Source organism: Eumetopias jubatus, unplaced genomic scaffold (assembly GCF_037043125.1).
Source record: "Eumetopias jubatus isolate StellerSeaLion01/CBP00866 unplaced genomic scaffold, mEumJub1_p1.0 scaffold_7, whole genome shotgun sequence".
In the NCBI taxonomy this organism is placed as follows: Eukaryota; Metazoa; Chordata; class Mammalia; order Carnivora; family Otariidae; genus Eumetopias; species Eumetopias jubatus.
The window spans coordinates 62,137,347-62,145,369 of NW_028274813.1; positions in this window are offsets into that span (position 1 = coordinate 62,137,347).

The following is an 8,023-nucleotide window of genomic DNA, read 5'->3' on the forward strand; positions in this document are numbered from 1 at the left end:
AGTACCTAATCATAATCTGTGACCATTTGTGTTAGCCTACCTAGCTTCTATTCATTAAAGAGGCTATGAGCTAGACAAGTTACTATTTTTTAAAAATATATTTATTTATTTATTCGACAGAGAGAGAGACACAGCGAGAGAGGGAAGACAAGCAGGGGGAGAGGGAGAGGGAGAAGCAGGCTTCCCGCGGAGCAGGGAGCCCGATGCGGGGCTCGATCCCAGGACCCTGGGATCATGACCTGAGCCGAAGGCAGACGCTTAACCGACTGAGCCACCCAGGCGCCCCTAGACAAGTTATTTTTTTAATGATTAAAATATGTTTCAGTTTGTAAATTTTCCCATTTAAGAAAATTCATAAAATTTATTTTCCTATAATGATATGCAGTACAGATATTTCTGATGGATATACTTTCACCCATAATGAATATTTAGTGAATACTGAATAAAATAAAAACAGCTAGTAAGCAAAAAAAATTTTTTCCAATAAAATTTTTATATCAACTAAATTATTTCATACTGATTAAATTGCTTTTAGCCAAATTGTTTTTGACCAAGTTGCTTTCCATTAGATTAACTTTTGGTTAAGTAACTTGGAGTTGGGTTTATAGAACAGATACAAAGTTTGGACAAGTGAACAAGAGAGCTTATTGGCCAGTCATATATCTCTCCTTCAAATTCCATTTTTTCAAGCCGTAGCCCTTAGATTTGGTGTGAAATAGAAGAATTTTGATAGTTGGAAAAATGAAAACTTTAGGTAGCTCTTTAGATAGCTGTTTCTTATTTAGAAACAGAAGTACCAGCCTTTCCATATGAGTGTTTCAGAGGCACCAGCATCACACAATTGTTGGTTGTTCCGTGGGCCTGATTTCTAGAAATCCCTCAGAATTTCCAAATTCAGTGTGAAAAATGCTATTGTAAATAAATTGTCCATAATATAAAATTTGAACAGTAAATAATTTTACCAGTAAATAAGAAGGAACAAAAACATTCATAAATGATACTAAAATACCAGATTTTAGTAAACACTGGGAATTTCTAAAACAGCAGTTGTTTAAATAGGAGTCTACATTTTTTTTTTAAATTTCCTTTAGAGGAAAGATGGTAAAGTTAGTGCAGTAACAAGTATGTAAAATTTTCTGTTTCTTGGAATTTGTTATATGCGCCCAGTTAGCTTAGCTTTATCCCTCCCTCTAAACCGGCAGAGAAACCATAAGAAACAGAAATCAGACACAAATTCATAGCCTGTGCATAAAGGGGCAAAAAGAATTAAGCCCCTCATTCATATTGTAACCTAAGATGGTGCATAAAGTCCAAAATATAGTCCAGAACCTTCCAGATTGTGGCAGAGTCGCTCTCAGATGGTATTCCAGCAAGAAGCAAGACTTGGCTCTTGTTGTCAGCTTCCAACCTAATTCAGACAGAGGGTCCCTCTCCTGAGTCATCCAGTCCTTGATTTCAACTGAATCCAAACATGTTTTTAAAAAATCTTTCTGTACTTGTCGTCTGCCTCCCATCCAGATACTTGAGTTGCCTGTTAATCTTTTTTTTTGGTCTATATTCAGAGTCATTTGTCCTTTGCTGGAGACATCCAGAAGCCACTTTTTTCACCCATTTACAATGATGTGTATGTAGGGAGGACCTCCATAGCATTACCCAAATAAGCAGCACAACGGGGCAGGGTCAGTGGGAAGCAAGGTTGGGGCCAAAAGACTCTAGAATAATGGGAGCCAGACAGAGGGTCCTCAGAGCTCAGGAAATGTTGATCCTCTGTTCTCCCCACACACCCTGGAGTCTTTCTGCTTCACACATTTGTATCTTTCAAAGAGCCTCCACTGGCACTTGAAATGGAAGTAGGATGTGCACTTGCCACCACAGCTTAAGATTTATGTAAAGATTTTATGATGGAAATTTGCTCTCCATGCCTATATATTCTTTTATTTAAAGATTCTGTTCTAAACATTCAGAAATTGTTTTATTTTTAAATCAAGGACTATATGACAGTTACAGCCTTTATTCTCATATTTAATACTCTGTGGAGTTCAGATAACAGCAGTTTTTATTTAAACTTATTGTGACTCTGACCTGATTAGTTCCTACTTTGCTTCTTGGCAATTTCTGCCCTAAATTCTATCGAGAAACTTCTATTTGAAGGCCATACTTTTCTTTGTAAAATTTCCAGAATATTTCATTTATCATAATTCATTACCATAGACTTTCCTTCTAATATCTGCTATTCTTGGGCATCTATGCCAGCAGTGTTGTTATTAAGAATGATGTGAGATTAAATGTAGTAGACTCCACTGAACTTAGTGCTCTTTGGTCATGATGCTAACTATTCCTTACCAAGTGGGTCTCAGCTCAACATTGTACAGCATGACTACAAGGAAGCACTTGAATTATGTTTCCCTTGGCAAGGGTGAAAAGTCAGAGTGAGATTGATACTAGATTTCTCTACCTTTATTTTTTTTCCTCCATTGAGTGTGAACCAGCCATCAATCTCAAGTGAGGATCTTTCTTGTAAAAAATTCTGCAAAGTCATTCCACCGCTTGCGAGTCTTTAGTGTTGTCATTTTCTTATTATTTAATTGATATTTGATAGTTACAGGACAAACCCAATATTTAAAAATTAATTACCAAAAAATATCATGTGCCAGGAATTAAACTAGCTTTTGGGTCAGAGACAAGATAAGATTCCTGCCCTCAAGGAGCTAATAGTTTGTTGGAGAAGACAAATATGTTTTAAGTGCCATAGTAGTGCTAACTTGGTCTGGGGAGTCCCCCAAAGCTCCACAACGTGGGTGGTATTTCAGTAGGCTATGCACGGAAGGATGGCTAGAACTCCATCAGGTAATATAGAGGATTATGTTTGAATATTGGTAAGATCTATTCATTCAATAATAAGAAACCTTGCAAGATTCCAAATTAATTGCTTAAAATATGTGTTAAATAGGTAGAGCCAGATTACAGGGTATATGGGTACTTACTAGGTTATCTTTCCAGTCTGTAATCAATCCTCATTCTCTGATTACCAATCTGCTCCTTTTCCCATTCACATAGGTCCTGGTGGTGGCCATATTTTGTGAACAGCTCTGAACACTGTTGACTGGACCAGAGCAGGCATGTGATCAAGCTGGGTGGTGGGAGATTTTCACTGGCTCTCTGGCCATGTAGATTGGTTTAGGAATGAACAAGCCCCCAGAGTCCTACCCCAGAGAGTTAGGTTTAAGGAAAGAGGGAAAGAGTGTGAATAAGAGCAAGTGAGAGAGGCACCAGAAATGAAAATCAAAGTGGACCATTGATGTAAAGCTATAGAACTTCTGGAAGAAAACATAGGAACGAATCTTTGTGACCTTGGATTAGGCAAAGATTTCTTTGATAGGACACAATAAGTAGGAACTGTAAGAGGAAAAATTCGTGAGTTGGACTTTATATATAAAAAAGCTACTCTTTGAAATGTACTGTTCAGATAATCAAAGGACAAGGCACAGACTGAGAGGAAATATTTGTATGACACATATTTGATAAAGGACTCGTATATAGAGTATATAAAAACTTACAACTCAATGAGAAAGAGAAACAAGCCTCCACTTGATCTTAGCCAAAAGGCTGAGAAGTGATGAGAAACAACCCTCCAAAAATTGACAAAAGAATTAAACAAGTCCTTCACCAAAGAAGAGATACAGATGGCACATAAGCTAAACATCATTGTTTATTAGAAACATACAAATAAAAACCATAGTGAGACACCACTGCATACTATTGGAATGGCGAAAATTAAGAAGACTGACCAAACAAGTGTTTCAAAGAATGTGAAGTGGCTGGAATGCTCACACATTGCTAGTGGAAACACAGAATGGTACAGCCACTTTGGAAACAGTTTGAGAGTTTCTTACAAAGTTAAACATACACTTAAAGTATGACCCAGTAATCCCATTCTTAAATATTTCCCCAAGAGAAATGAAAACAGAGACAAATGTCTACACAAAGACCTGTTCATGAATGGTCATAGCAGCTTGATTCATAATAGCCCCAAATTGGAAACGACCCAAATGTCCATCAACAGTGGATAAACAAATTGTGGTATATTTATACAATATAATAACAAAAGGGAACCAACCATGAACACGCATAAGAACAGCATGGCTATATCTCAAAGACATTATGCTGAGTAAAAAAAAAGTCCTACTGCATATTGTATGACTTTATATGAAATTCTAGAAAAGCCAAAATGTTGGGAATAGAAAGATCAGTGATTGCCAGGGCCAAAGGCGGGGGGGAGAGGATGAACTGAAAATAGCACAAAGGGACTGTTTGGAGTGATGGATGTGTTCTATATTTTAATTGTGGTCGTGGCTGCATGACTGTATACATTTGTCAAAACTCATGAATTATACACTTAACAAAGAATAACTTTTACTATATATAACTGATTCTTCACTAAAACTGACCAAAAAAGAATGAGTTTGTGGGGGGCGAGCAGCCTAGGAGCATAAACCGTGGGAGCAGGTAGGACCCTGTGTTCTGCCACAGGATAGCAATGTGGAAAAATCTGATCTGCAGAGAGCGGAAGATGACATGAATGTGCCCAAAACCCAAAGCAGGATCTGGAGAGAGATTTCTAAAGCTGTCTGCCTCCCTGGTTCCACTGTATACCTGGGGCCCAGGTGCATTCCTGTCCCGAGTTCCGTGAGCCCCTTATAATAAAGTTCCTCATTTTGGCCTAAGCATTCTCAGTGGATTTCTGTCACTTGCGATCAAAGAAGTCCTACTTCAAGAGGCAATGGGCACCTCTGCAGAACACTGACAACAAATATTTCTCATGGATGCAATTGTCAAGGGCAGAGAATTTTCTATGAGGAACATGTGTTTGAGAAACTAGTCTTGCTAGGATTTCCAGAGGAGAAGAATAGAAAGAGCAGGCACTGGGGTCGGGCCCCTAAAGTCTAGGCCCGTCTCCATGAACCACTAGCTGTGCCCTCTTGGGCAAGTCTACTCCTCTCATTGAACTTCCATTGCCTCACATGTAAAAGAAGGAAGGAAACTGGATTCACGGTTTGTAAACTTTTTATCCAAATTAGATAAACAGCCCAACAGCCGAGACCGGTACCAGTGGAACAGCACGGGCTGATGTGGAGGGAGGATCCAACTTACCTACTTGGAGCCCAGGAATGCAGCAGAAATACAGTTTACGGATTGTCGTGTTTGAGGATTAGAGTGGGAAGTCATCTGTATTAGTTGGAATACAGATATAGGAACCAGGAATGTACGCACACCTGTAAGATGAGGACAGAAGGAGCGGGGCCTAAAAATGAATGTTTGGAGCTGGAGTCTAGGCTGGGAGACAGATAGTGTCCAGAGCAAGACTCTTTGTTACTCCTCAACCCAGGGCTCCATTTCTTTTCGACTGAGCACTTACCGTGAGACTTCTAATAAAACAGAATCATAAGCTCCATGAGGGCAGAAGGCAAATCTCTCTTGTTTACTAATTCTTTCATGCTTCCTCAGGACATTCCATGCCAATAGCCACTTGTTTAAAGAGCCAGTACTCTGCACATTCTGCCTCTTATTCCCAGGAGCACCAAGCCGCTGCTGTCAATTTCTCCTCTGCCTCTTCCCACCAGACCTCTAGGTCCCAGGGATGGCACGAAGAGGGAGAAACAAAAATATAATGCTGCTTAGAGAGTCACCAGGGTCTTTGTACTGTGGTTCTGTCCCTCATGAGCTGTTGGGTGGATTGCAGATCTATCCAACCCTAACCGTGGCAGAGATGGTCAATGTTGCTAAGAGTTTGTGCCTTATCCTAATATACTAACCGAAGTGGGACTGGAGATCTCAGATGCCTTTCCTCCTTGGCCTCCTACTTGTCCTCTTAGATGGCTTCTGGGACATCACAGTAGACAAGAGTAGTGTCTATGGTCCCTTCCAGGCTCTATGAGGCTGGGACCACAGTCACTTTAGGAAGGTCCTGGATAAAACAATGGAGAAATTATAAAAATAGGAATGACTAAATGGTACTCTTCTTGATTTCAAAACCATTTTACTTCTGAAATCATTAATTAATCCACTCATCAGTGTCTTGGAGCATTTACCAAATGCCCATGGTTTGTAAAACCTTTACAAGGCACTGAGTTGCCAGTTCCAGCTTTTACAATGGCAGCCTCGGACAAAGGGCTTGATCGTAACTGGGCTCTGGATGAGAGAGAACTCAAATAAGGAACATAAATAGAAACAACAGATCTCCTCGGTCTTGACTCTCTGGGGCTTTTGAGGCTACTGTGGTCATATTTATCATTCTGGGGCTTAGTGAAGTGCCAGAAAACCCAACAGCCATTTTTCCGGGTCATGTTTTGGGCAGCTTAGAGCAACTGGCATCATGGAGCAGTTTCAGCTTTTTGGTTGCACGCTGGGGGATTCTGCTGTGCTCTATTTTCTCACGGGCAAGAAAATATGGCTGGTGTAATGGACAAACTTTTCTTCCCGGCCTCTTTCCTGGCCTATCTATGTAAACACATTGCTACCCATCATGCACTGGACGAAGGCTCATCCAGGGCCCAGTTCAGACTTCCCTGGTGATCCATGTTCTGGGGTCCATTTGGCATGGGCCCATTTGTTGCCCTGGGCCAATTGCCTGTGTGTTGGACAGAACTGTAGAGCATCATAGGGGATGGATATCGGATCTGACAGGGCCTTGAGAAGGGTCTGGGGGTCATGTGCACAGGTGGAGGGAAGCAATTGCCATATGTGTTGAAAGCCTATGAATGACTCTCTGGAACTCCCCAGAGGGGAATGTGGGCCTCGTGGTGCCTATAACGTCTGGGAAGAGCACCGTGAGATGTCAGCTGTCCAGAAACTTCAGGGCTGAGTTGTTTGGGATGATTCCCTCTTCCTGGATGGCTAAGGATTTACTTATCTCTTAAACCCCTAAACATTTTATTTGACCGCACGAAGTGAGAAGTTTGCTGAGACATCCGGCATGTGCACAGCTCCCCTTGTAGTCCCTTCCTCCCTCTTGGTTCCTGAAAGGCATCCAGGGAGTGCACAGAAATCCAGTAGAAGAGATGGTTCCTAGGGCTCACATATTGTAAATGTTTATGATTATAACCCAAAACCATAAATATCATTATTAAAGTAACTCCTGAAAGCACTTATCAGTCCTTTCCGTTATGAAACACAGGGGGAAGGGGAAGGGCCTCTTCCTTGGACCCTCTGGGTGAAGCCTTGGAGCAGGGGCCACGGAGGCAAGGGAGTCATTCCTGGTACTTTAAGACTTAGCATGCTCTCCTGATCTTTTCCTTGCCAGAGGGTGTCAGTGAAATCCACTGGCCGTGCCCCACCTTTCCCATCTCTCCTTGGGAAATGACCTCTCCTGTTTTGTTTTTATTCCTAGCTTTCTTTACATGGACACATTCCATAACAATTCACCCATTTTAAGTGTATGATTCAACAGTTCTTAGTATACTTATAGAGCTAAGCCATCATCACTACAGTCAATTTTAGACTATTTTTATTACCTGCCCCGAAAGAAATCCTGTACCCTTAAACTGTCACGCCCCAATCCCACCATGCCCCTCCCCCTCTCTGCCCTAGGCAACCCTCGTCTATTTTCTGTCTCTATAGACTTGCCTCTTCTGGACACATAATATAAGTGGAATCATACAATATGTGGTCCTTTGTGACTGGCTTTCACTTAGCATCGCGTTCTCAAGGTTCGTCCATGATGTAGCATGGGTCAGTACTCCATTCCTTTTTATTGCCAAATAATGGGCCAGTGTGTGGATATACCACATTTTATTTATTTATTCACCACTTGACAAACACTTGGCTTGTTTCCATGTTTTGGTTATTGTGAAGAATGCTGCCGGGTGCCTGGGTGGCTCAGTTGGTTAAGCGTCTGCCTTCGGCTCAGGTCATGATCCCAGGGTCCTGGGATGGAGTCCTGCATATGGGGCTCCCTGCTCAACCGGGAGTCTGCTTCTTCCTCTGACCCTCCCGCCTTTTGTGCTTTCTCTCACTCTCTCTCTCT